The sequence below is a fragment of the Prinia subflava genome, chromosome 9 (assembly GCF_021018805.1).
Source record: "Prinia subflava isolate CZ2003 ecotype Zambia chromosome 9, Cam_Psub_1.2, whole genome shotgun sequence".
Lineage (NCBI taxonomy): Eukaryota > Metazoa > Chordata > Aves > Passeriformes > Cisticolidae > Prinia > Prinia subflava.
Genome location: NC_086255.1, coordinates 25,089,776 through 25,116,453, shown reverse-complemented (window position 1 = coordinate 25,116,453; position 26,678 = coordinate 25,089,776). Strand labels below are relative to the sequence as shown.

At 36.9% G+C, this 26,678-nt stretch overlaps 1 protein-coding gene across 1 annotated transcript in view; it reads right to left on the bottom strand.

Annotated features, from left to right (window-relative positions):
• The window catches only part of NRG3 (neuregulin 3), a 490,307-nt gene extending 470,247 nt beyond the window's left edge, over positions 1-20,060 (bottom strand). Inside the window, exon 1 of the mRNA XM_063405996.1 lies at positions 19,988-20,060. The gene's annotated coding sequence lies outside the window, so the exon portion shown is untranslated. The remainder of the gene's footprint in view (positions 1-19,987) is intronic.
• Between the last annotated feature and the right edge of the window lie 6,618 nt (positions 20,061-26,678).

Here is a 26,678-nt window from a genome sequence, read left to right as displayed (position 1 = left end):
AAAAGTTTAGATGGGATTTTAAGAATTTCAAAGCTTCAGGCTTATGAATATTCTTCCCTCAAGATCACCCACAGTCTGTCCAGCTCTGCAATTTATAGGGTAAAAATGTGAAACACGGTCACTATAAAAGTTTTACACTATCTCCTTATATATCAGTGCAGAGATAAAATGATTATATGTATCTACCTTATAATGACAACAAAAAACACCTTAAATTAAGACACAGATAAAACAATAAATCTGCTTTATAAGACTCGCTAAAAATGTTAATATGCCATTATTTAGTGACAGATACAACATACTGAATATTTAACCTATTTCCTTATTAATGCTAATCTGTCTTCCCAGATTCATAATTGTCATTAAAATGGATTCCTGGTCATGAGAAGTCAGAAAATCAGTAAAAATAATATCACAGATGATCTCTTCGAGACAGAAAAGGTCCCTAAACTTAAAGAGGTTCATGCATTTAAAACAAGCATGTGTCAGTATTGATAGAAACACCAATGCAGACTCAGGCATTCCCAAGTCAAAAATCTTTAAAAGTGTGATAATTTGATTACACTTGACTTAATAACTGCAAACTCAACCCAATAAAATTCTAATAGTTGGGATGCTTGACTGCAGCAGTTTTAGTATGAAAATACTTGTTATTTTAGATAGAAGCACAGAAGAACAATCAGATTTAGTGTGGTAGATATAGAATAAATTCCTCTAGTATCCTCTACTTTACAACAGGGGCACATCCACAATAAGAATATCAGAAACATCCTCCATAAAAAAGAAATCACCTGCAGTACTACTTATTTGTGTTCTCTACCATGTTTTTGTTCATGCTTACAAAGAACCTGAGTTTCTACCTTGAATCTCAGTTTTCTTCCTGAATATTTCAAGTCCTCACTTCCTCCTTCAAAGGGAAGCCCACCTGATGCTGTACCTTTTACAGCCACACACACTTTCATGCCAGCTCAGTTTTCCAGCTCTCCCTCTCACACTTGTGAAGCACCACAGAAGAGCTGAACAGTAAGCATTATTTAGCACAAAGCTTGGGCTGTTTTGTCAATAGGCTTCATTGAATTTTACAAGATAAACCAGCACCACCTGCCTCATAAGGAAGCAGCAATGCAGAAATGCCAAGTGACTTTACCAAATTCATACAGTAAATACTGGGAGAAGCAAGGACACAGCACTTCTGACCATCAGCCATATTGTCTCAGCATTGAATCCCACTGCAGTTTGCTTATTAGCGGTGTTGTTTTCATTACAATTTGTGAAATTAATCTGGGACAAGTATCAACAAGTTCCATGACGCTGATGGATTTTCCTAAGTAATTGCTGAGTCTTTAATTTTCCACTGCCCTTCAGTCTACAAAATATTCAACATGGGTTACTTCAGTCTAAGTTTCTCTTTTTCTAAATGGTGAAATGCCTGTAGTCTTCATAAAAAGCAAGTTATGTGAACCTTCAGGCCCAGAAAATGCAACATGGAAGCTTAAATAAGCCATCTGGATTGGATGACAGGACTACAAACGGAGTTGAAAAGCCAGTGCAGGAATTGTCCTTCTGAGAGCAAGTTATGGAAACTGCTCATATAAAATAGAGTTAGCGGCACTAATTAAAATTCTGATTGATTCCTGGCTTGAATGCAGCTTCTGTAGTGTCTATTTCACATTGACTAGCATAGGTCAGAAATAACCAACTTATGCTTTGCAGCTAAACTTCTATCTATCTATAATGCTTGCCAAGTTTAATATTAATGGCAATATTAAACCCAATGGGCTTGGGTTTGTTAGTTGTGGGTTTCTTTCCTAAACCTCTGACAGGGAGAAGACTGGCTTATAGTCTTCCAATAAAGACAGACATTTTGCAACAACCTTATTTACTTTCGAATTTGTCTTCTCATCAATTTTGTCAAATCATCAGTTAAAAAAATCATTAGTCAGAAATTGGGGAGCTCAAGGAGAAACTCTACGTTTGCCCAAAGTCCAATATATACACACCAAGATTTGTGATCAACAGCACAAACCTCAACATCAGTTTCATATTTTTGGTCCATAGAGTTCTGACAGCAAGAATTTAAGCTTCTGAGCACCTAGAGCTTACAGATCTATTTGCTGCAACTTTAGTTTCCTTTGTTATTTCATACCGAATCTCCATAAGGCTCTTGCTAACACAACTAACTCTTCGAGTATAAGCACTGAAAGAGGATCCTAATAATTTATAATACAATCAGCAACCATAAGGTAAATCAATAGTTTATTTGAGAAAAATAGACTTTCTTGTTCCTGAAGCTACGTAAAAATTTTAAAGCTTCAGCCTGATGAATTCCAGTTTTATGTGGATAACATTATACCTATAACCTTGCCAGGCTTAGTCATTACCTACTTAGCTATAAAGCACCTTAGTCATAAAGCCCATATACTAGATTTAGGAAAGTATTTTTTGATAAACATAGTCCTTTGATACATAATTGAGACATACTTTTGCTTCTCCAAGGGAAAAGATACATTAATTAATTACTTGCAAAATTACATATATTACATAAAGATTTTGTTTGACTTGGATTATATATACTTGTTTTTTATTTTAAATCAGAAATGCATACAACAGACGCTTTGACAATTTTATTGTAGCATGCTTCACTGATTTGTGGTTTAGGGGGAAGAAGAGGGGTTAGAAAGTGAAAACAAAATTCTCAATATAAAGTGTGGGATATTCATCAGTGGAAGAAGAAATCAAGAAAAAAATTAGCTAATAAATATCTGATCTTATAACTCTATGACTTTTCAGTTCTGTGCAGCTGTAACTAACACACCCTTAGGAGCTCTTGGACTGAGAGGTGTGCATGACCATGTTTCAGTGTAGCTGCCTGCATGTGATGAATGCCACATATTTGCCCAGAGATGTTGCTCCAATTCAAAAGTGGCACCAACTAAAAGGTAATTTTCCATGTATAAGAGTAACAGTGATAACAAATGGAGAGATTCAGACCTCTTCTAGGAAAGACCCTGTTTTTGTAGCAGGATGGATGTATTTATACCTGAAATGTGCGTGGATGTATTCTTGCCTTAAGTCTTCAAACCCTGTTCCCATGATCACAGTCACATGTGGCAGGAGATTATGCTGCTCACATTCCCCTGATCACAGTTCCAAGGAAAAAACCTCTCTCAAAAGATCTATAAATTGGTGAAAAATGAATGCTCACTGAAACCAATGCTTATAAAATTAATGAAATTGTGTCACTGCCTTCAAGGACTTCACTTAAGTAATTTCTGTTTGGAAAACCAGTTTGTCTAATATCATCCTCCAGAGCATCCTGTAACTGTAATAAATTCATACAAAAATACATTTTTTTTAGATATACACAACAACCTTATTATGATGAAAAATGTGCAGTGTATTATTTATTTCCTAACACATTTTTGATAATAAGCAGGATATCAAGTGACATCTGTTACTAATGTCATAATAAATTAAAAACCTTGGCCTAGATTAAGTTATTAGTAAAAAATGTAGTTTATTTACTACTAAGCAACATAACAGTAACACTCAACTGTGAACCCACACACCTGTGCCCCTACTTTAAAACAAAAATATGTAGGAGCTTCATGAAAGTGTTTTCCAAGGATTTTCAACAACAGAGTAGATGGTAAGTCTCTTAGTAAATTTTTTAGGTCCTGGAGAGCTGTTATATTGGCATCCCATGGATCATATTGTTCATTTTAATGATGTAAAATGCCGGCATTGACTTTCACATAAATGGTCTCCATGAATTTGAAATGTGGGATTGAGGCCTATGACTGCAGATTGGTAAATTAATTTTCCCCTAATGCTACAAATGCTGTCCTATTTATCATTACCAAATAAATCCAATATTTCAGTCGTTAAGAATTCCACACTGGAAACAGCTGGACTTTTTAGATTTAAACCAGGGAATAAATTCCCTAGCAAAGGTCTATAAAACAAGGTCTTAAGTCTCTGAAGGATGTTAGAACCAATCAATCAGTTCTTTATTAAGGAAACAGTATTTATGGAAACTTCAAGAGTTCAAATTAGCTGCAGCCCAAAGAAAAAGGATTTCTTTCTCCCCTCTCTCTTTTTATTTTTTTAAATTTTAATTTCTCAAGGCTTAGACTGTTCCAAAATAAGAAGCAATTTCTTCTGTGTTTTCAAGGAATGGAATGATAGCAGAGCTCTAATGCTTAAAAATAGATTGCCCTGCTAATCCCACATCATACCCAGGTTATTGTGTTTGTTAATCTTATTCACTACCAAGGAAGGATTTCCTGTCTATGGATTTTAACATGTGATATAATCTCAGATTACAGCTCTTTCACTATGTACAGGGGCATGTAAAACTGGAGAATATGGCTGGGGATGAGTTAAAGAAGTGAACATTAAAATAAAATAAATTTCTTTTAGAAATATGTAGAGCGAACAGGAGTCAAGTTCTTGGGTAATAGGAAGCATACTGAAGTGTGTTTTAATAAAACATGAAACAGCTCCAAGAAATTCTTCTTGTGTGCATCTATGCTCTTATATTCAAAATCCATGCATATGAAGAGAATATTTTAACCATGCATTTCAGATCTTCAAGATATTGACAGCTTAAGTGTGCAATAACCACCACAGGTACAGACATTTAAACAATAGTTTCAACACCAGATGTTTTTTAAGTTAAGGTATTCCTTATTAACTGTTCCTAATATTTCTTTATTTGTTGACATTTGCAAAAACTCAATCATAATTTATGCTTTATTATTTGTTTTCCACTTATATATAAAAGGTTTCTGCTATGAAGAACTTAAGCAAATAGTATTATCACATTGGAGAGTGTCAGGTGTGCTGAGTCAGGCAGGCCTTTTGCATTAAGATAATTTTGTGGGTGCTCTGAGATACCCTATTTGAGGGCAGGCAAGGGGCAGCCGTCATCCCCACAGTATTTTGTATTTTCCAGTAATTCAACAAGCTGTATTCACTAGAAACTGGCAGCTCCCTTCTTGTTTAGAGCAACACTAAACACTATTTCATGGTTTTAATTTATATTTATTCATTATATTGCTAATGAAAGGTATAATTAAAATAATTTTAATGAGAACAGTGTCCCAGTTTAGCACTCAAGCTTCCAGCCTGCTGGAGCCAGAGGTTTTCTGCCAATATTACTCAGGAAACAGCACAGTATGAAATATTGTACATTAATTCTTCTGGTGTGACTATGAGGTACTAACCTTGGTTCACATTGCATGGAAATCAGAGATCCTTTTTACAGACTTTGTAGATGCCTGACCAACAGCACAGATTAAACTATGATTGCAATAATTCCACTGACACAGAAAAGAATTTAAATCAGAATATTTGTATCAGCTACAGTATTAATGTTACCAAAATATGCACACTGTGAGCTACTTATTTTGTTTTTAAAATATTCTTAAAGAAGAAAAATAAAAGAAGCACAAAAAATGCTTACAAGAGAAGAATACTAGACATCCTAAAAGGGTAAAGGAAATTTTTGTAGTTAATCATCACAATAAAAGTAAATTATTAGATATAATTCCTGAATATTAAATGTTAATAATTGTTGATATTTTTAGGCATAATCTCAAGAAATCTCTTCTTATTCAATATTTTTTCATTAATATGTTAGTTTTCAACAGATACTTTTTTCAAAGCATGTACTTCTAAGTACAAATTTTTCCTTATGAAAAATATTATATGTATAGAAATAACTGCATCTATTTAATTATTAGTGTAGACTGGAGGCTTGTTTCTTTTTAAGTGAAATAAAAATAAAGGGGAAAATCAACAAGAGAAACATCACTGAAATTTTCAAGCTGCCATGATTACAGAGAACTGAATTACCAAAATTTGCACTTCTAAAACTCTGGACCCAAAATCATCCAGACTATTATTTTCAACCACTAACAGAGCTGTGTTTCACACGTGTCAATGTCAAAATTCGATGAAGCCATGCTTCACTGAATAGGTGATGCCATTGGTGGACAGCCTCCAACAGCTGATAGTGAACAAAGGCTGAGCAGCACCTTGGGCTGGGCTTGAATTAAAGCCTGAGAACGGGCTTTAGGAGAGCCCTGGCAGCAGCCCTGCTCATCTGCTCATCCCTCTGCCCCACACTCCAGATATGTGTGTCTGTACCAGTGATGCCCCTCATTTCCTGTCTCTCATTTCAGAAGAGGGAATCCCATAATCTGCTCCTAGCCTTTTTTTTTTTTTAATCACCAATTTCTATGTCCAATGACTGAAAAAAATCCTTTGAACAAGGACTGGGAATGTCATCCCCACCCTCTCAGCCCTGCAGTGTCCACATTCCTCTCTAGAGCAGTACCTGCCTGCTCTCTGACATGAAGAGTGTCTGCCTTTCCCTGGAGACACACTCAGTTCCATATTTTACTGTAGGCACACACAGACTCCCTCTCTAAAATCAGACTGGGAAGGTGCTCTTTAACCGGGCACATTCCACAGGAGCTGTCCTGTAGATCACAGCTGAGCAAAGTGTCCATCCATAATGAACACTTTTAATTGCTAACTAACATTCTTATGGAAGTCGGGCCTGCTTTTAAAGTCAGCCCTTACTCATGAATTTAATTTAAAAAAACCCTTCCCTACACTGACAGTACTGAGAGGTGATATTGCCTAAATAACTGTCAGCTTCTTCAGGTTATGAGCATCTGAACTAATTATAGATACATGGAACAACCCTAAAAAAACCCCCAAAACTAGACACCAGCTATAAACAACATTTGCTTTGTATGTAATTTTACATAGCTGCCTATTTTTAATTAATTTTAATCCATTTCTAGGTATTAATCATTAGATGGCAAAGTACCATAATATATGCACAGTCTCTTTTAACAAAAGCTAATATTACACATTGCAGAAGGACAAAAAAAGAGAGGAGTGTTCCTTTAAAGTATCATTATTTTGCACAGAGTAGAAATTGTAGATATATTATTTCAAGAAATCTCTTTAACTGATAGAATGTAACTTCATCACCTGCTGAAGGAACTCCATTTTAACTCCTGGTGCCACTCAGCTTCTCTTTATGACCAAAATTGTTCCAGTGGCATGTAAAAATAACCTATATCCATAGTTTTACCATGAGGCTCAATAGATTAATTTGCTTCAGTACTTGTTTTTCATGCAAGTACCTGTTCTAGTTACGCAAAACAAATTTCACATCAATTTTTGTATGGCGTTTATAGCAGTTAAAGAGAAATGGAAGAAATTCTATTTCCCCCCAAATTCAGTCTATGTTCATGTTTCTATGGAAACCTTGAACACCTCTACAGAGATAAGCAGCAAAGGGTAAAACCCTTCTCCCTGTTTTTCACCACTTTCTCTTTTCTCTCTTTGATCCATGTGCAAGTGTTTTATGTATTATTCACTTTCTGCTGTCCCTTATTTCTCTTTTCACTCTTCATGCATTAGAGGGAAATCTGGGGAAACTTCCCTCATTATTTGCTTCCCATTGGCTATCCAGATGATTCTGAAGTGCGATGACTAAAATTTAAACATTTTCATGTGTCTGGTCTATATGATTTTATACAATCATCTCAAGTCACCTGAGCAGAGAAACCTACTAGAAACTCAAATAAAAGTACTTAGAACCGGCCACTATCACTTGGATGATCCTGTGAAATTTTCCTCAATGGCTGCTTCCAAACTCTGGGTTGAGTTCCTGTAAAATCTCAGCCCAAAATGGATATAAATGACACACATCAAAGAGTCCCTAAAGAGCCTTTGAAGAGTTACATTCACTTCTCTTGAAATGAAAGACTACAAACTATGTGAGCTAAGCAAAAAAAATCTTATGTACTAAAATGCAGTTTTATCTGTAGACCTCAGATGACTGAGGAAGCAGACTAGAAAACAGCACAAATGCAATTTGCATTTTGTCATCTAGATTTTCTTTATGCTTCTCTCAACCCAGGTGCAGCTTAGCTCTGCCCACACACATAAAGCACTGGAAATTACAGTTTCATCTGAGCCAGTTGGGGAATGATTTGGAAAAAAAATCTACTTATTGAAGGTAAAGAGTGCTACTTGCCACATGAGGTGCTATAAGAGCCAACTAATTTAGGGTCTATAGATCCTTCTAGAGCACTCTGATGAAGGTTTCTATAGGCCAAACTATTCTTCCCTGAATGGCAATATTTTTTGTGAGACCGATCCCTGCCCACAGAAGAAAAAAGTAATGTTGACTTGATACAAATTTTAAAAGGTTGAACTGAAAGCTTAAAGCTTCAATAAATCCTACAAACAATTTCTTATGGTGACCTGGAGAGAGATAAGAAATACAATGGGAAGTCATCCCACCTCACTATAACTTGTAAATAATATTTAAGAGGACATATAAGCGCCTAATTATAAAAGGCCCAAAAGTAAAGTGACATTAAAAAAGTTTGTAAGTTAAAAATGGGTCAAATTTTGTGGAGGAGCTCTTATTCTAAGAGCAAGGTACTTCACCAGATAGTCAGAAAAAAGAGTTTTCTGCAAAAATATACAACACCTTTCATGCACAGGGATGGACGCAGGCAAAGCTTGTTGTGAAGGCATGAAGAACCAAGTGGTTTTTCTGGTGGTGTACACAAATTCACTGTGCAACTACAGCGATTGATCATTTCTGGAGTGATAGAAATTCTCATTTCCTTGCAGTAACCCCAGACAGAAAATTCTGCCACACTTGCAGTACTTTTGATCAACTGCCCAGTTAGGGCTGTGCAGCACTGGGACACTGCATTCTGCCATTACACATCTGCCAAGCCCTGCGGACACACACTGCCCCGTGATGGCAAAAGGAGCTCCATGGAATTCCCTTCTGCACACACTGCCCCATGATGGCAAAAGGAACTCCATGGAATTCCCTTCTGCACACACTGCCCAGTGATGGCAAAAGGAACTCCATGGAATTCCCTTCTGCACACACTGCCCAGTGATGGCAAAAGGAACTCCATGGAATTCCCTTCTGCACACACTGCCCAGTGACAGCAAAAGGAACTCCATGGAATTCCCTTCTGCACACACTGCCCAGTGATGGCAAAAGGAACTCCATGGAATTCCCTTCTGCACACACTGCCCAGTGATGGCAAAAGGAACTCCATGGAATTCACTTCTGCACACACTGCCCAGTGATGGCAAAAGGAACTCCATGGAATTCACTTCTGCACACACTGCCCAGTGATGGCAAAAGGAACTCCATGGAATTCCCTTCTGCACACACTGCCCAGTGATGGCAAAAGGAGCTCCACGGAATTGCCTTCTGCACACACTGCCCAGCGCTGTGTGTCTGCAGTACCCTCTGGAATACTCAGATACCTCCCTGGTGCACCATGTCCTGCCAGAGGGCACACCCAGCTGCCCTCCAGGCTGTGCCTCTGGATACTCACTGCCAGGAACTGCTTGTTTTCATTTGTTTGCTCCTGGCCATTTCATACATGCTAGGTAATGCTTGTCTTCAAAAATTGAGATTGTTCTTACTATTATCACACTTCTGTAGTTTGATAAATTTGTCCCACTCCTTCAAAATATTTTCTTGGCAGCAATCATGCAAATACAGACTGCACTAGCCCTGTTAGTCCTCCAGTACACCAAATATTTTAGCAACAGTACCTGTAAGGAACAGGCACACCACAAGGCCATTTCTGTCACACTCCATTTTCATCTCAGAACGTGTCTAAATATTTTTTAAAATTTGTATGGCTTTTTGACTGTGATATTCAAAGCATCAAGAAATTCCATCAAGAAATTAGAGTGGTATTGGAGCACAGTGCATAGATGCCAAGTTTTCATGCTTGTTTAAGATCACTGTAATTTTAATTTCTCCCAATCAGCACAACAGTTTTTCTCAGTTATTACTGCTGGCACATCTCAAAATGCAATATACTTTTTTCCAGACATTTTTTTAATCTATTGTATTATCAATACAGATCTTGAAGGTATAGTTCAAAAACTCCCAATGATATATCAATTAAAACAGAATTAATAGACAGCTTCAGTGCCAATTTGACAAACTGTGAGCCAAACAGCATTTCCCTGTGATATTATACAGACCTTATACAGAGGAAATAGTTGATAAAGATATGTTATAAATGTTTGGAAAAAAATAGACACAGATCTTCAAAAGCTCCTGATTAAGCAAATAAGTGACATGATATCTCCAGGGGTACAAATGCTCAATTGACAATAACTGTCTTGTTTGCACACCAAATCCATGTTCTGTCATGCAAATTCCAGAACCTTCCTTGTGGCACATGGGAGTTTTTCAGTGGCTCACCTCTTCCCTGAGGCTCTGGAAAGAAAACAACCACTGATAACATTACTTACACTGCAAGACTTTTCTTTCTGAGGAGGGTGACGCTCTCTTCTGATGAATTATTCACAGACTCGTGTGACTAAGCGTGCAGCTGATCTCAAGTGCCATTTATGTAAGAAGTGTGGTACTTACAAAATGGCTGCATATTTTCTCCTAAGCTACTTAATTAGAAATGTTGAAAGCATTCTTTTTGCAGATGCAGCTTATTTCTTTGTGATCAAACACAGTTAAAGGATTTGGTACTTCCCTTTGACGCTGTAAATTAGACAAATTTTTCCACGGAAAGTCTTTTAAAAATTATCACAGTACTTCTAGTCCACATGTAAATCAGGAAATCTGTGTGGAAATACAGCATTAAAGCCATCCATTTGAATGATAGAGCTACTATGAAATGCATAAAAATGCAAGTCTCATTGATGTCATTGGTTCTTACCAGTTGATATATTAAAAATAGTGTTTAATTGGATACTTAGGAACTTTAGAAAACTTTAGAAACTTTAGGAAATAAAAAACAAAATCTACTGGACTGAAATCCTTAAGGTTAAATTCCTTAGAAGTGCCCTCAGTGGTAAGAAACTACCAACACAAAAAGTTTAAAATAAAGAAATCTTGAATATTTACAGGGTAGCTTTTTCAGTTTTTCAATATTTCTAGATCTGATTTCCTTTCCTGGGAGACACTGAGGAACTTGTCCCCACAAGGGTCAGCAAGATGCTTATGTGTAAACTTTTTGCCTTTCTAGGGGAGTATTCAGTTACATTTTGTGTGGTGCATCAAAACAGAACACGTATGGGTGAGGGGAGTTCCTCTGTGACCTGAAGGGTAATGGCCAAGGGGGTCAGAATTGTCCTTCCAGATTAATTTCATAAATTCTTTTCTAATCTAAGAACTATGCACTCAATTCTAACTGTGTATTTCATAATTTTTTACTTCCCTGTTCTTAAATCAATCTGGAATTATTTACATACTAGTTAAAATCACAGTGATGCCTTGGAAGCTTGAGTGGTACCATCTTTTACAGACAGACATTAGCACTGAGAGTGTCACTGAATGTTCAGTAAATCCTGACAAGAAAATTCCTTATAAGAACAAAGAAAAGTGTGGCAGTGAAGCACTTCTACCTCATGAGTCCTCTGTTAAGGAGCAGACACTGAAGAGATTTTAAATACTGATATTACCTTGGGTTATGATTATTACACAGCAGAAATATTTTGAGTAACTGAGTTCACAATTACTTGTAGGTCTCACTGATGAAGGATGGGCTTCTATTATGATGAAGTTTACTAAAATCCAAGCAGGCAAGGCAAAGAAAATATGAACAGAAGCTTCCATTTTACAGTTACACCAATTGGGATCTTTGGATATTGTTGGGCAACATAGAAATTGAGGCAGAAAAGGAAACTTTTCTGGTTTCATCTAAGTATCTCATCCACTCAGGACTATCTCTGCTCTGCAAAGGAGAAGGTTTTACAGATCTATCTCTATTTAGAAGCAATGTTTCCAGCTAATAACTTCATTAAATACCGTGAAGTACCTTGTTTGATATATAGAAAGTACATGTTAGGTCACAAACCTTCATATGAAATTGGACATGAAAACAGCTAATTCCTTGCATTTTTTCAGTACCCTGTTGCATGGATTCCATTATTTTGTTGTTTGTTTATAGTAAATATTACTGATTTATCCTTTGATCTTTCTTCGCACTGAATTTGTTTAAAACTGCAAATTGAAAAAACAGTCACTTATAAATTTAAGGTCTTTACCAGTCATAGACAAAATTGAATGCTGCAATTATGTTTTGGCAAATTAAAACACATTAAACAAGCCCTGTTCCCTCTAGGCTGAACTCACTACATGTAACACAATGACACGCATTAGTTTCCCCTCCAGGGAGTTAACATGATCAGTTCCTGCAGGCCAGTACAACTTGTCACTTCTCAGTGGTTTTCCCTTGGACAAAATTGTTTCCAGTTTTCTCTAGATGACAACACAGTGTAAATCTGAAGGAAGTTAGCACTTGTCATCACAAGGGGCTTTAAGCCATTTAATTAAAAACGACAGAAATGTGCAAAAACCAAGCCAGGTTCACACTTTTCTGCTTTCTGCCAAAACAGACAACTCAGTCAGGGAGAGTGTGGAACTTGGTCTAATGATGCACACAACCTGTTGACAATTGCCCTTAAACAAGAAATACATTCCTTTCATGTTCTGCTGGTACTGAGCAATAGTAAACTGTGGCCATTTTCACATAAGTTTATAATTTATTCATTAAGACTGCATGACCCTAATCTCTGAGGCTGCATAATCACTGAGATAATTCATACAACACACAAAATATTGATGAAGCATAACACTGAACAGCTACTTAACTTCCAAGCCTTGGGATAAGTGTATTAAGATGAGATGACATAATCAGTAAAGCTGTTACTGAGTCTAAGCCCTGGCACGTTTACAGTATTAGGCTTTGGGTTGAATCTTATGAGTTGAGCCACCTAAAAAGAAAGATTACATATATATGTGTGTATATGACTTTTTTAGATTGCTATAAAATGCATCATTGTTTTAAGCTGAATGAAGAGACTGATGTAAAATAATTAATAGTAGAGGAATTATTCTTGTGTGTGCAGAAAGACATGATATCACTATTATGTTAACATATATGTGGGCACTGGGAAAGGCAACTAATATGAAAACAAAGCTCTTATACACTTCCAGGGTATTTAATTAAAATATTCTTTGCTTTAGTTTGCCACTGAAATAACTTCACTCCCTTAGACTCAATACATGACTACTTTTGCAAAGTGCAAATGAAGTATTTTCTGAAAACATCTATGCTCATTTCTTCCCCTGAATCACTCACTACTGGCCCTGAGTATGATGCTTTTTTCCCTTCCCTTTCTGGCTGACAGACCATAAGCCAAAATCAAAACCTTTATCACCCTTGGAGAATCTAACAATAAAAAAAGCACTTGCATTACTTGCATTAAGGAGGTTCCAAGTTATGAAAAACTATATTACTTTTGCTAATTTCCTAAGTAACATGCAAGATTAAAGACAGAACTTTTTTCCCTATTTTTTCAGCTCTTGATTTACAGTTAAACGCTCACTTTTTCCTTTATGAGGTTCTCTGTGTTCTGTCTCAGGACATGCCAAAGATTCATCAAAACCCCAGGAGGAAGGCCTTTGCTTCTTCAGCAACAGAGCCTGGACTATGGAGTAAATTTCTGTTGCATCAGTGCTTTCATTAGAGGGTAGGAATGAGCCAAGACAGACTTCTTCTTTATCACAGCATGAAGAAGGCCCTCGTTTATTCCTCTTTACAGCTCAGCCATCCTGACTCCAACCATTCCCTGACTCTGGCTGCAGCAAGCTCCTGCTGCAGGTTTCCCTTGCAGCCTCTGACTGCAGGGATCAGTGTGCAGGCTGTGACTGCAGGGATCAGTGTGCAGTGACTGCAGGGATCAGTGTGCAGGGATCAGTGTGCAGGCTGTGACCGCAGGTTCCAACAACAAGCTCTGACTGCACACCCAGACTGACCTCACAGCAGTGATCCTCTCTCCCCAGGATCCTCCTTCTTCATCATCCTCACATTCCCTCTTCCTCACGGTTCTTTCTCCTCCACGATTCTCCCCTCAGGAGCTCCCCCACTCCCTTTTGTCACACTTATCTTTATTGGCTACAGCTGTGGCTCATCAGGGCCAGGCTGCATTGGGTAATTAACACAGCTGGTACTAATCAGGGTAAGGTCACCTGTATTCCCTTCTAGAAATTTCTCCAGGACCTCAGCGCCCTGCATCTTTTATACTTTCGTACCTCAAACACTGTCCCTATTTTTATTTTCTCACCTGAAGAGAGTGCTAAGTAATAAAATGCAATACCATTGGAACAGCTGCTCTCTAATGCCTTAAAGTTTGAGAGCCCCTACACTTTCTGTTGAAAAGCAGGTGAAAGTGTAAAACCCTACAGCTTTCTGGACATCACAGAGACAAAGATGCTGACAGCAAGTCATAGAAACCCATATGGAGAAGAGCATTTTGAATATTGAAGAGATACAAGTGGCATAAAGTGTCTCAGGATGCACTAACTGTGAATTCTGTCACTTTGCCACATATCTAATTCATACCTTCTTCCCCAGCTTGAGAAAAACACTCTGAAACAATTCCCATTTGTTACATCCAGTTAACAACACCAGGGCATTTTGACACCATCAGCTTTGCAAATGGCACTTAGTGATATGACAGAATTAGAAAATGGCATGGCACTGTTCTCTGCTAAAAGAATACTTTCTCTGTTGAACAATCAACTGAGTAAATATTGCAAAATAGTCTGTGTACGATTTTGAAGCAGGAAGGAAACATCATTCATGATTTAGAAAAAGCCCAAGGAATTCAGAACTTGCTCAAGAACATACAACTGAAATGAATATTGCAGGAACAGGATATGTAATTAAGAAATCCCAGAGAAAGAACATAACATTGTTTTCTTTCATCATTTAGCCCACCACACACTTAACCTTGGACCTTTCCACCCTGCTGCTTCCTTTCACAGAATTGAGAATGAGGATGGCTGACAGCTCGCTGAGCTCTCCACTCTCCATCCCTGCCTGTGGAACTTGCATTGTGCAAGTTCACTTGAGCTGTGAACAAAAAATTTTAAAAATTATTTGTTTACGTGAAGTTTCTCCATACTTATAGTTAGAGGCACAAGTTGTAGTTAGGAGTGTAGGTAACAATGAATAATGAATAGCTGTCCAAACCAGCTCACATCAAAATGCTGGACCTTACTATTCTTCAGGTTTAATATAGCAGTCTCTAGGATTTTGGTTTTATAGCTATGCAGTTTCTTGAATCAATACACCGTACATCTAGCCTGTCACTTACAGCCTACTTTTCATTTAATATTTTATTGTTCTACCTGGAAATCCCAACTGCTTCAGCTAAAAGCAAAAGATGTTAGTGTATGATCTTTTGTGTCATCATAGAAACAATTCTGCCCAGCTGAACTCAAAAAGGCCCTTTGTCGTTATCTTGTCCATGGGTACCATGGTGTAGCCAGGCTTTGTAAGCTCACTATAAGAATCAATTCCAGTAAAGTCTTGAGAAAAAAATTTCACTATATGGTCAAAATGTCTCCAGCAGGACAGTACCACCATCAGGAGAATAAAAAGTGGTAGAGAACTTTAATAAAGCGGAACAAAAAGTCTCTACTTTAGACTTATTTGAAAATGGTCTAATAGTGAAAAATTTTTAATCCACAGAAAAGACAAAGAAAAAAGCAAGGCTATGTACATACTCTAAATTAAGAGTTTGAACATTTTTTCTGCATCTGTATAAATATTTTCTAATTTTTTTGTTTTCTTTTGAAAAATCCCACTGAATATACCATACGTGATGATACAGAAGAGATCAATAGTGAATTATTTCTGAAGACAAACTACATATATGGCTGTATCTGGTATTTCCCATGGTGAATGGACTTTGAATTGATAACATGGATGTCTTTGTTGTTAAAAAAAATGAAGTCAAAGCCAAGAAAATCTCTGCTTTTAAGCACCAGTTGTTTGCTGTAGTGTCTGTAGCATTTTGAACAATGGCCTTAGCCTGATGTACCATTATCCACCAGCAACAAAGCTTAGAACATTGTTAAGTGTCCTTGTACTTGAGGTGTGAAAAGAACAGGATGCTAAAGAAGCTATGGAAATCTCTAGAATACCACTATAAAGATTTAGAAGTTGTAAAGATGGCTGTACATACCTAAAGAAATACAGAGTCCATTTATACACAGCAGGACTAGTCTTGTGCCAATTTGTTTCCTTTAAGAAAATAAGACCAAATATAAAATACATATCTGCACCTTGGTTATACTAGTTGCGTGTTTCAGGTCTATCTTGTCCCAGACTCTGGAAATATTAATTGTATCCACTCTAAATACTGTAATTTATAGAGGCAAAACAGCAGAAATTGCTCTCAGTAAATCGAAAATATCCTGGTATGACTCAGTTTCTTATAAGGGCATGTAACCATGATTTAACTGTTTACAGTAAGCACACACAATAGAGATCTGAGAAATAGATTGTGAATTGTATCTTAATTTACAATATTACTCAAAATACTCAATACTTAAAGATATAATTAAGTATCAGTAACATGGCCAGACTGCAGGATGACTTTTAAAATAAAGGAACACTATCATTCCTGAAACAAGCTAAATTTGATGTTGCAGTTTACTTTGCTTTCAGTTGTAAATGAAAAAGGAATCAAAACAAATATTTTCATAAGTGTACAATACACATTTTAAAGAAATACTGTGCTCAGGTACACATAGAAACATCTGATTTTGTGGAAAGAAAATTTGTGTTGCATAGATGTGTGCTGACTGTTTCCTTGGTTAATACAGTAAATATTTAGGCAGCGAGAAAGAAAATTATTTCTCTCCTTTTTAAATAAGAAGCCTGATAATAATGACAGAAATACAGAACACGTTATGAGCTTTCAGTTCAAGGATCATTAGTATCTATTTTTATAGTGGCTTAAAACTTAATTTTTGTTTATGTCACAAATTTCAGATGAAGCCCAGCGAGAGACTAAAGGAAGGCTATAAACAAAATACAATCCTCATCCTGAGTTCTTCAAATCTAAAATTATTTTTTGTTTTTCATTTGGTCTCTTGAGAAACTGGCTGGTCTGACTAATTAAAGGGAATGAGATACCTTGACACAGTTATTGAGTCCCTCCTAAAAGGATGGTTTTGCTGGTTATGATGCAATTTACAGTCCAATACATCAAGGACATGAAAACTGCTTTTATCACTGCTGCAGTTTTATCACTGACCTCAGTTTCTGTTGGGCTGGATTACCTGCTCTGATTGCCTAAACTAGCTCTGACCAAGCACAGGCACAGGAAGGAATTGATGCAGACATCCCAAAGAGATCCCGGGAAAAACAAATATGTAAAACCTAAATTAAACAATTTTACTCCAAATGAAAGCTGACCTTTAATATTATCTAGTTATGAAAAATTCATATGAACTGTGACTAGTTTAGTTCCCTTGTCTCCTTTGATTCTTTCTTAACAGAGGGTTAGGTCCCCAAAACACTTTTGTCTAAAAATTCATTCAGCCACCCAATCCTCTTGCCTTTTTACTGGAAAAAAAGACCCCTTCCAGAGACTATAAATTATTTCTGACCTAACAAGAGATCTCACTACACCTCAGAGCACTTCTCTCATAAATAATATGGGATTAAATAATTTTTGTGTTGAATCTCAGACTGTTTGAAAACATAAGGGAACATTTACAGCTTTCTGTCTGTTGACTTCCACAGTACTGCCAAACTTTGGAAGACTTGTGTCAGCACAATTAAAGGACACAGGTGGAGCTAAAAACATCCTGGCTGTCATTCCAGGTGAGGAGCTCTCACAGCTCTGAAATGAACTCACCTGAAGTGAGATATCCCAGTGCCAATCTCAGCTCAAATTCCTCCAACAGATTTGTCATTCCTGGCCCTCAGGTGAGCTCAGGGCAGCTCCAAATGCTGCTGCAGGGCTGCTGCAGAGCCGTGTCTGTTCCTGGACAGGTCCCTGGGAGCAGTCCCCACATCCTGGTTTACCCCTGACTGGGCTCAGCAGCTCATGGCTAACAAGAGCTGCTCTTGTGCACTCCCAGGGAGCAGAAAGAAGCTGTAAGCTCATTTTTCAGCTCAGTTTTAATACATTAATGACCTGATAAGTTTGAAACCACACAGTAGCAAGCTGCACTCTGGAGAGCCCACCTTGAATGGGAAACTTCCCTCCAGCCAAGTGCACACACAAACTAACAGCTTGTTTTTGCTGGAAAAGAAGTCTCAGCACTGCTATTATCTACGGATTTGCCAGTAGAAGTAATTTTTTTTATCTGAGACTAGGACTAGTCAAGGGAAAAAAAATCTTTTAAGTGAAATTTAAAATGTCATTTCTTTTTCTCTCAGCTTTCTCTGTTAGCTTCAGTTCTTTCCAGCAATTTGAGCTCAGAACATGGGGGTATGGTTTTGTTTCTAAAAGCAAAGATGCTTTCCTTGGCAGGTAAGTTTCTCAAGTTCTTGCACCTTCATTTTGAACAAATTCTTAGTTTCCTAGATACATATTAACATTGTGAGATTGCTCTTTCTGTTAGAGAGAGAGAATTGCAAATATAGCTGCATATAAATTACAACAGCAGGTAACAGATTCCACAAGCTTGCCACAACCAAAATGTTATATTTTGTTGTTTTTCTAGCCCGATCATATAAACAATTCTCTTCTTTAGAATTGTGATTATTTGATGTGTCAAGTCCAATAAACTTTTAAGGGAAAAGCCATGAGAGTTGTAGTTGCCCATGTGTTAATTCCCACAGATGAAACCAGGGGATACATTCAGATTAGACTCAGGTTGTAGAAGGGCGAGTAAAATTATGCTCAGTTTGCAAACTGGTTAATAAACACTTCAGTTAAATCCACAGCACTGATACATCAATTAATCAAAGCTAAAAAAATCTTGAAGATGCCTTCCAAAACAGTAATTCAAGGTGTTTTTTTCCTGTTTTGTTTGTTTGTGTGTGTTTGGTTTTCTAAGCAGATTTCATTTTGATGGCGCCTTTAGAAATAAACCTCATGAGAAACAAACACATACGACTACAGCAGCATAGAACAGAGAGGGTGATGACCTGCTGGTGAAAAGTATTATATGAATGCTTCAGATTAAATTAACTAAATGTCTATATATAACCACAAATTTTGATGGATTAAAGTTCCAGTTTGAGAAAAGAATATATGTCTGGAAGCATATAGCACCTTTCCCCAGCAAATACAACATAGTAGGAGAAATAAAAAGCCTGCCGAGACTGAAAATATTTATAATGAAATATCAGTTATCCCATTATTCAGGTAATTAGGTTAAATGAATTAGAGGAAGATGCTGATATTGAAATTTTAGACTTGCATTTTATATGTGTTCAAGGAAGAGCCAAATAGAGTCACAGGAAGAACAGTTTCTGATAAGGCTCCAGACTTAGCTCAAAGTGGTGTGGAGAAAAGGTTTAGTGCTGCAGTAATTAAGCATCCTCCACTGTAGCTTCTTTGTGGGTGCAACAATCTCCCAAAATAAACTTCAAAAAATGTTTATCTCCAAAGGAAAGTTACATGAAAACACTAAGATCTGTTGGAATTAAACCCAGGGATCAAATCTTTCCAAGGTGGTGGATACAGTTGAAAGATACAGTTGTGGAAGTCTGGAATAAATGCATGCAGGTAAGACTTGAGAAAGGTCAAAATAAACCCAGGACGATTCTTTTTTTCAGGTAGCTGAAAACTCTTACTTCACTATATGGAAGTTTATTCAGTAGGGCAGGCTAATTGCTAAAGGATTAAAGAGAAAAATATAGAATTCTCAAGAAATAGACAATTAATAAGAATTTAAGGACATATTTCTCTACCTTTTCTGAGGAAGCAGTAAGCCAGAACTAGATGCAAAGCATAAAATATAAAAAATTGCATCACTAATTTTTTTTTAGTTCTGTCCTTTGAACTGATTCACAGAATGTTAACTCTTCTATAAATCATTCCTTGCTAAATTGTTCAAAAATGTATTTTTGTAAATCCACTAGTAAATTAAGCTGTTGTTCAAATTATGAAGGACCCTACTTACACTGAAAATGGGTAAGACCTTTAGATAATGCAAGTGGCATAAGCAGTGAGGTGGTCTGGCTCCTCATTTCACCTGCAAAACACATGCATTTTGGAGTCAGATTATTTCAATTTCCACAACTGAAAGCTCAGAGTTTTCTGTTCTAATCAAAGATCTCAAAACTTTGAATTAACTGCCTGCAAAGCTTGGCAATTTCACCAATCCTGAACCAGAGGTCCATTAATTTAGTAAAGAATGTTATCTCGCTGCCCTTACACACTGCAAAACCTAGCTCATTAGAGGAGCCTTTATTCAGGAAGAAAAAGACCAGGCAAGAAAAAGCAAATAGTGCATCCGTAGCAGAAATGTGAAAATTAACACTAATCCAAGCATAAAATATCCACACAATGGCAAACACAATTTTTTCCCCTTTCAGTTTTCATCCCAATTTGCAGGTCAGGAATCAGAGAAAGGCAGTCCTAGCACCATACCACAAACCATAACCTGTCCCATAAATCAACACTCCTAAGCAGTGACAAAAAGCTTCCTCCACACTACCTGTGTCAATGCTGCCTATAGATTACTGATGGCTTCCAGCTGCTCCCTTGCACCATGGAAATCTGTCACAATCATCATCGGGAAAAGAGCCATTTCAGAGGGACCAGACATGTCTGATGTCCATGGGATCCCTGCATCTTCTCCCTCCTCTCTCTGCCTAAGGTTTCTCTGGTTTCATTTCTACCTCTTCATTTTGGTTTACCCAAATATATTGTTAGGATTATCCCAAAAAGTTCATTTTAGTTTATGACAAACGTGTCTTAAAATGCAGGACAATAGCTTATTTAAGAATCAAAAGAACACAATACAGTATTATAATGAAAACAAGACCTCGAGATCCACACACAGTTCACAGCCCCGAGCCATTCCCAGATCTCACTTTAATGGAAACAATTGCCTTTGGAAGTCTCAAATGCTTCCTTTCCCTGGGAGATTAAAGCTCATCTTGAAAACTAAGTTCGTGCCAGACACATCACCTTTTACAACATGCATTTGAGTGCTGAAAAGCAGCACAGGAAACACAGAGGACCCCTCTTGTACAAATCAGTCATCTCCTATTTCCATAGGGACACAAACCAAAAGCCATTATTCTGCTGAAGCTGTCTAGGGTGTTCAGTGCATGATGAATCTCTGAATAACTTCTTTGGAAGATGGAATGATTTCTTTTAGCACTGATTGAAAGTAAACCAGTCCACTTTGGACTAATGCAAGTGAGGACCAGGGATTAATTCTGTTTTGTCAAGCTTTTCTTCTACTCGTCATCAGAAAAGGTTTGCTAAAAAAACACCTAATGACATCTTAAAATCTGTGAATTACTGATCATTGATTTAGAGGTGATTCATTCACTGCTCTCAGAGGTTCATGAAGGGTTGCATGAGGAATGAAGGTGTTACCACATTGCAAAATTTCCTGAGTTCCTTTCACTTGGAACTTTGCTACTTACGTTGAATAAATTCAATCCATAAAAGCTGAGAAAGGAATACAAAACAATTTGTATCTTGCAAATAGTTTCTTAACATTGAAAGAAATGGAAATTTCCATCCAGCTTGCACTGTGTTTGGAGGAGAAATTATATAGTAATTTAAAAATAACAAAGACTAACAGCCATATGAAGAGAAGGCATTTACTCTTAGTTGTGAAAACTAAAGAGCATTTTGAAAAGTGACAGAACAGTGAAGCACTGGCCACAGGGTATCAGAGAAAGTTTCAAAGATTGTTTGCTGTGCAACAGGTTTCAACCCTGAGTTTGCAGTGCTGGCACTGGATCACCAAAGCCCTGCTTGCTGCAGAGCCTGGGGTGCTCAGCACTGATCCCCCTTCCTGCAGCTCCCGCTGGAATGGAGCAAGAGCTCTTTGCTCTTTGGGGAGATCTGCCCTGGCCCTGGCAGGGCTCGGTGAGTCAAACCCAGGCTCTGGGGTTACTGCTCACAGCCTACATCCACCACTGCCTCACTTGCATGAGGGGGTTTGGAATGAACCCCAGCATCCCAGTCAGCAGCCTGGAGGAACTGCTCTAGCAGGCACCAGGCCTTTATTGTCCTCTCCAGCCTAACCAGCTCTGCTTTCTACAAATATTTATCACAAATCAATCCTACAGCAAACGCGTTCTCCCATTTCAATTTCTTCAAGTTCACTCTCAAAATAGGATTTAATCAAAAGAATAATTTTATGAATCCTCTAAAGGCAAGAAATTTTTGAACTTCACTGCATGATACAAGCAAGATTAATTTCCTACTATTGATCTTCTAAGAGATCTTTCAATAATGCTACAAATTATATGTTAATAGAAAATTCAAATGTCCATTATATGTCTGGAAGAATTGTGATAATAAAGATGAATATTAGGAATGTGGTCTAAAAACACTTAAATAGAAACCTCGTCATTTCCATTTTGAGAGGTGTGTTTTATTCCTAACCTTCAGCAATAAACCACTGAAAAAATCAAAGAAAAATCAAATAACAATCAAATAATTCTAGAAATAATAATAATAATAATAATAATAATAATAATAAGGCTTGTTTCCTGAGATTTCTTACTGCAAATTTTGGGAAAAGTCACTGTCACATTCAAACCCCCATACTAACTCTCACTAAAGACAGAACATATGAAAGGACCTACTCCCCAGTTCCTATTTTAGCTCTGGTTCCATACAGCCATATTATACACAGACAAAATATACAATTCACTCTATTTAAGGTACTTATTCATGAGCACATTCAGTCAGATGGGAAAAAAATTCATATCTGAAAGTGGGAAGGGAAGTTTAAGCACTTTCTTGAGGGACAGGGAAAGGTGAAGAAGAGGTGAAGAGTAAGATAAATCTGAGAACTTCAAAATAAATTTTCAAGGCACTACATTTTTATCCTTGAAACCTCAGTTTTTCAGATTTCACTGAAATTTCTGGCCAAACACTCTTCTCACCTCCAGTACTTGGTAGCACTTAGACTTGACTAACTAAATAATTAAATACTTGATATTGTGCATGAGAAATCAGTTTTACCTGTATTTTCTACTAGTTTGTCTATGCAAATAACAGTGTTTGATTTTTTTTTTTAGAGCATCTTGACAGGTAGTCAGGAAGAATTGAAGTAAGATACCTACAAAAGAATGAAAAATTATCTTCATCAATCTGCCAGAGAAAGGAAATTGGAATTGTTACAGCTTAAAATTTTATGCAGGTTTTATTAGACTCCGTAGAAGCTTCTCAATAAAAGATTGCTTTCCATCTACAATGGCTGGAGACACAACCCAGAAGGTGAAGCTATCATTCAGCTCTTATTGTCACTTTACATATTCAGGCTGTCTTTTGCTGTTTGGTTACAGAGTCAGAAGCGTGTGCATAAATGAGCACTTTTGGAAAGCAAAGCTGCATTCTCCCCACAGTCCCTGAAGGGCAAATTGTGTCAGGAGGATTCAGAAGAAAACTACAGTCAGTCTCCATTTGCTTCATAATATTTGAGCCACGTGGAGTGAAAACCTATCCCTGGCCAGCCAGCAATTGAAAGGCAACTTCTAATTGCTATTATAAATTCCTTCAAATACCTGATGAAACATTGTTTTTATTGCTAATCCTATCAATATTTTTTTCCAATGTATAGAAAGTTAAGCATGATTAGGAACACTGAGAATCATGCACTGCCTTTAAAATCTTTGCACCATCTTTTAATTTCTAGTCACTTTCCAATTCTCAGACTAAATCATGCCTTTATCAACTTTAGTTCAATTATTACAATTATGAATACAAAAAGAAGCATGTTTATTTCAAATTTGACTGTACAAGCCCAAGTATCATTTTAACAAAATCAGCTAGTTCATTGAATATTTATTCCCTGGAATTTTCCATCAATTAAGCCCATAATGTTTTAGTTCTCTCCTAAAACACTTAATATCTGGGTATCTTCTAGCAGTGAGCATTTACTGCTTTATAGATGGACAATGGCTAATGCAAGCATCATGTAAATGCATTATTATTCATGGATATGAGCTTTGTTTTTTAATTGGTGTACTTCTCCTCTCCCATCTGCCTGCTTTTGTTTTTTTCCACACAGTTAGAAAAACAGTTTTTATTGCTTTATATATTTTATTGTTTTACTGACATTTTCCCATGTCATCCTCTAAAAATAGGAATGAACAATAACACTCTCTCTACTGGCTTTTGGACACCTCATTTACTCAAAGCCTAATTTGCTGCAGTTTGTGAAACCCATGAAAATAAGACATTTTGTTAAGGCTAATCAAGTGCCCATCTGCTTCCTGCTTCAAGAATAATTTATTCCTCTTAGCTAGATAAACTTCTTGTTTGTTTCTTAAACCTTCAGATTAACATATTAATTGCATAATTGCTGAACTTCTACAGGGTCTAATCCTGCCAGAGAAGTGAGAGACTCACTAGGAATGAGTTTATCTATTTCAGAGACTTTCAGGCCTCATGCAGGGACTTGTATAAACTGACAAGTTTAATTTTAACAAATTAATTAGTTAATTTGGATGGCTTTGCAGATTGCTGTTACGCTGTGCTGTTCTAATTTATCTGACACTTCCCAATGGTCAGTATGTCCTGTATTTCAGAATTCAAAGAGGCAGGAGAGGCTCCCTCCTATTACCAGAGATCTCTTCTGTGGATCTGCTCTCACATTTACTGATTTCCATGAAAACACTAAGAAAAAGACAAAGATGGCTCGAAGCAAACACAGTGCAAGAGAAAATGTTCTGACATTTAACAGTGTCTCCAGCCATTCCCATATAAATCACTACCCTCAATATATTATCGGTGCATTATTAAAGAACTGCCTTGAAAATCATTGGCTTTTTCAAATATTTCAGGGAAAAATTTTAGAGGCTGATTACTTTGATGGGGAAATAAATTCTTTATCTCTGCCAGGTAAAGGTTGGGTTTTGCAAGGTATTGCTAAAAATCCAACTTTTTTCACACTGTTAAAAAAAATAATAGGACCCATCAATTTTCCATGTCTCTAACCAGAGATTTATATAATGAAAATAAATATATGTATTGAATAGAAGTATTAAAAATATATCTATTAAATATAAGATATTAATATCCAAAGGAAATTTCAAAGGAAAGCACATTTCTCAGTGACCATGCCTAAAAGCAGATTAGATTTTATTTGATTTGGTTTTTTAAGTTGAAACATTTTTTAATCTTTAATTCATGAAACAAGTGTGCACAGTACGTTTTGATTTTGATATTTCACTTCTGCTCCTCCTTTAAGCTGGAGATACTAATTGGATGTGATTCTTAGAAACAGAAGAAAAATCTAGAGGAACGACTGAGGTTTCCAATATTTCAGGTGGTCATGGACAAAAGAAGCAAGTGACAGATAAAAGAGAAAGGTTTAGAAACCTCAGAACAAATTTAAACTTCCTGCTTTTCCTCTTTTTTTCCTCTACGGCTACAGTTCTTTCTGAGACCTCATGATTAGAGGTTCAGGCTGCTGCACCACTCACTAGAGAGGTACAACGTTTACATTTAATTTTCTCTTATCAGCATCAGACTAAATAATTACTTCCACTTGTCTGGGTTTGGTTGCAAGGAGCTTGCTCCAGCTGTGAGCTGGCTGATGCAGCTGCCCGTGCACTGGGTCCTGTAGAGAGGTTTTAGAAAGCCTTTCCTAAGCAACTTAAAAGCCCCAGTTTGTAAATTACGAATTTAAAGTAGTATTCATCTACATATTTTTGTTCCTGGAAAATAAACATTGAAAGGAAGAATAAAAGGGTTTGGGGGTTTTCATTCGATCATCACTCAATTTGTGAGTACTGATATCACGGAATAAGATGGTCCCTCTTTTCTTGGGGTTGAATTCTAAACTTCCCTAATAAACAGTCTTTGTAATTTCTTATTCAAGATACTATTCCACAAAGACTTAACTACATCCTATACTCTGTAAGATAAAGAGGCTTCAGTGAAGATACTGATCAATAGAGAGCTAAAGTCTGAGGGAAAATCCTGGTATGGAGGAAAACGAACACTAGGCTGATATTAAGACACTTTTGCCAGAATCTCCATCTTCAATGCACACATTGATATAACACTTTAAAATTAAAAATTCAATAGCTGACCAGAGAGCTGCATATGAATGCTGGAAATGCATCCAACATCACTCAGTGTCCTGAAAGCCCATGCCTCAAAAATCATTGGAGAATGAACTTAGAGCAAAGGGGGATTTTCTGTGGAGCATTTAACAGGTCTGTAGCACCAGTGATATTGGGCAAAGATATCTGCAGATATCTGGTTTGTACTGCCAGTAGCTGGAGGGATGCAAAGAAAGGAACTATAGAAACCCTTCCTCTGCAGCATTCTACTGAGAACAGAAAAAGTGACTGAAAAGAGTAGAAAAGTGTTTAGAGAGCTTCTGATGCTCAGTTGTCTTCAGAAATGAGTAGTGAACATTTCTGCAGACACTTGTAACAGATCCTACTTGTTTGCCAGTTAAAGAATTCATCAATACTACATATAACTCAGTACAATGGCACTCATTTTAGCTAATTCTGAAAGCAATCCTAGTCTGTGTCTACATTCACAGCTTTGAAAGAAATTCCTAAAAAAAAGCTTCCTTTATATGACAAATGGTGAAAAACATATATACTACACACCCATCTGCAGCATAAATGTAGATAACTTGAAGGGATTTTTAA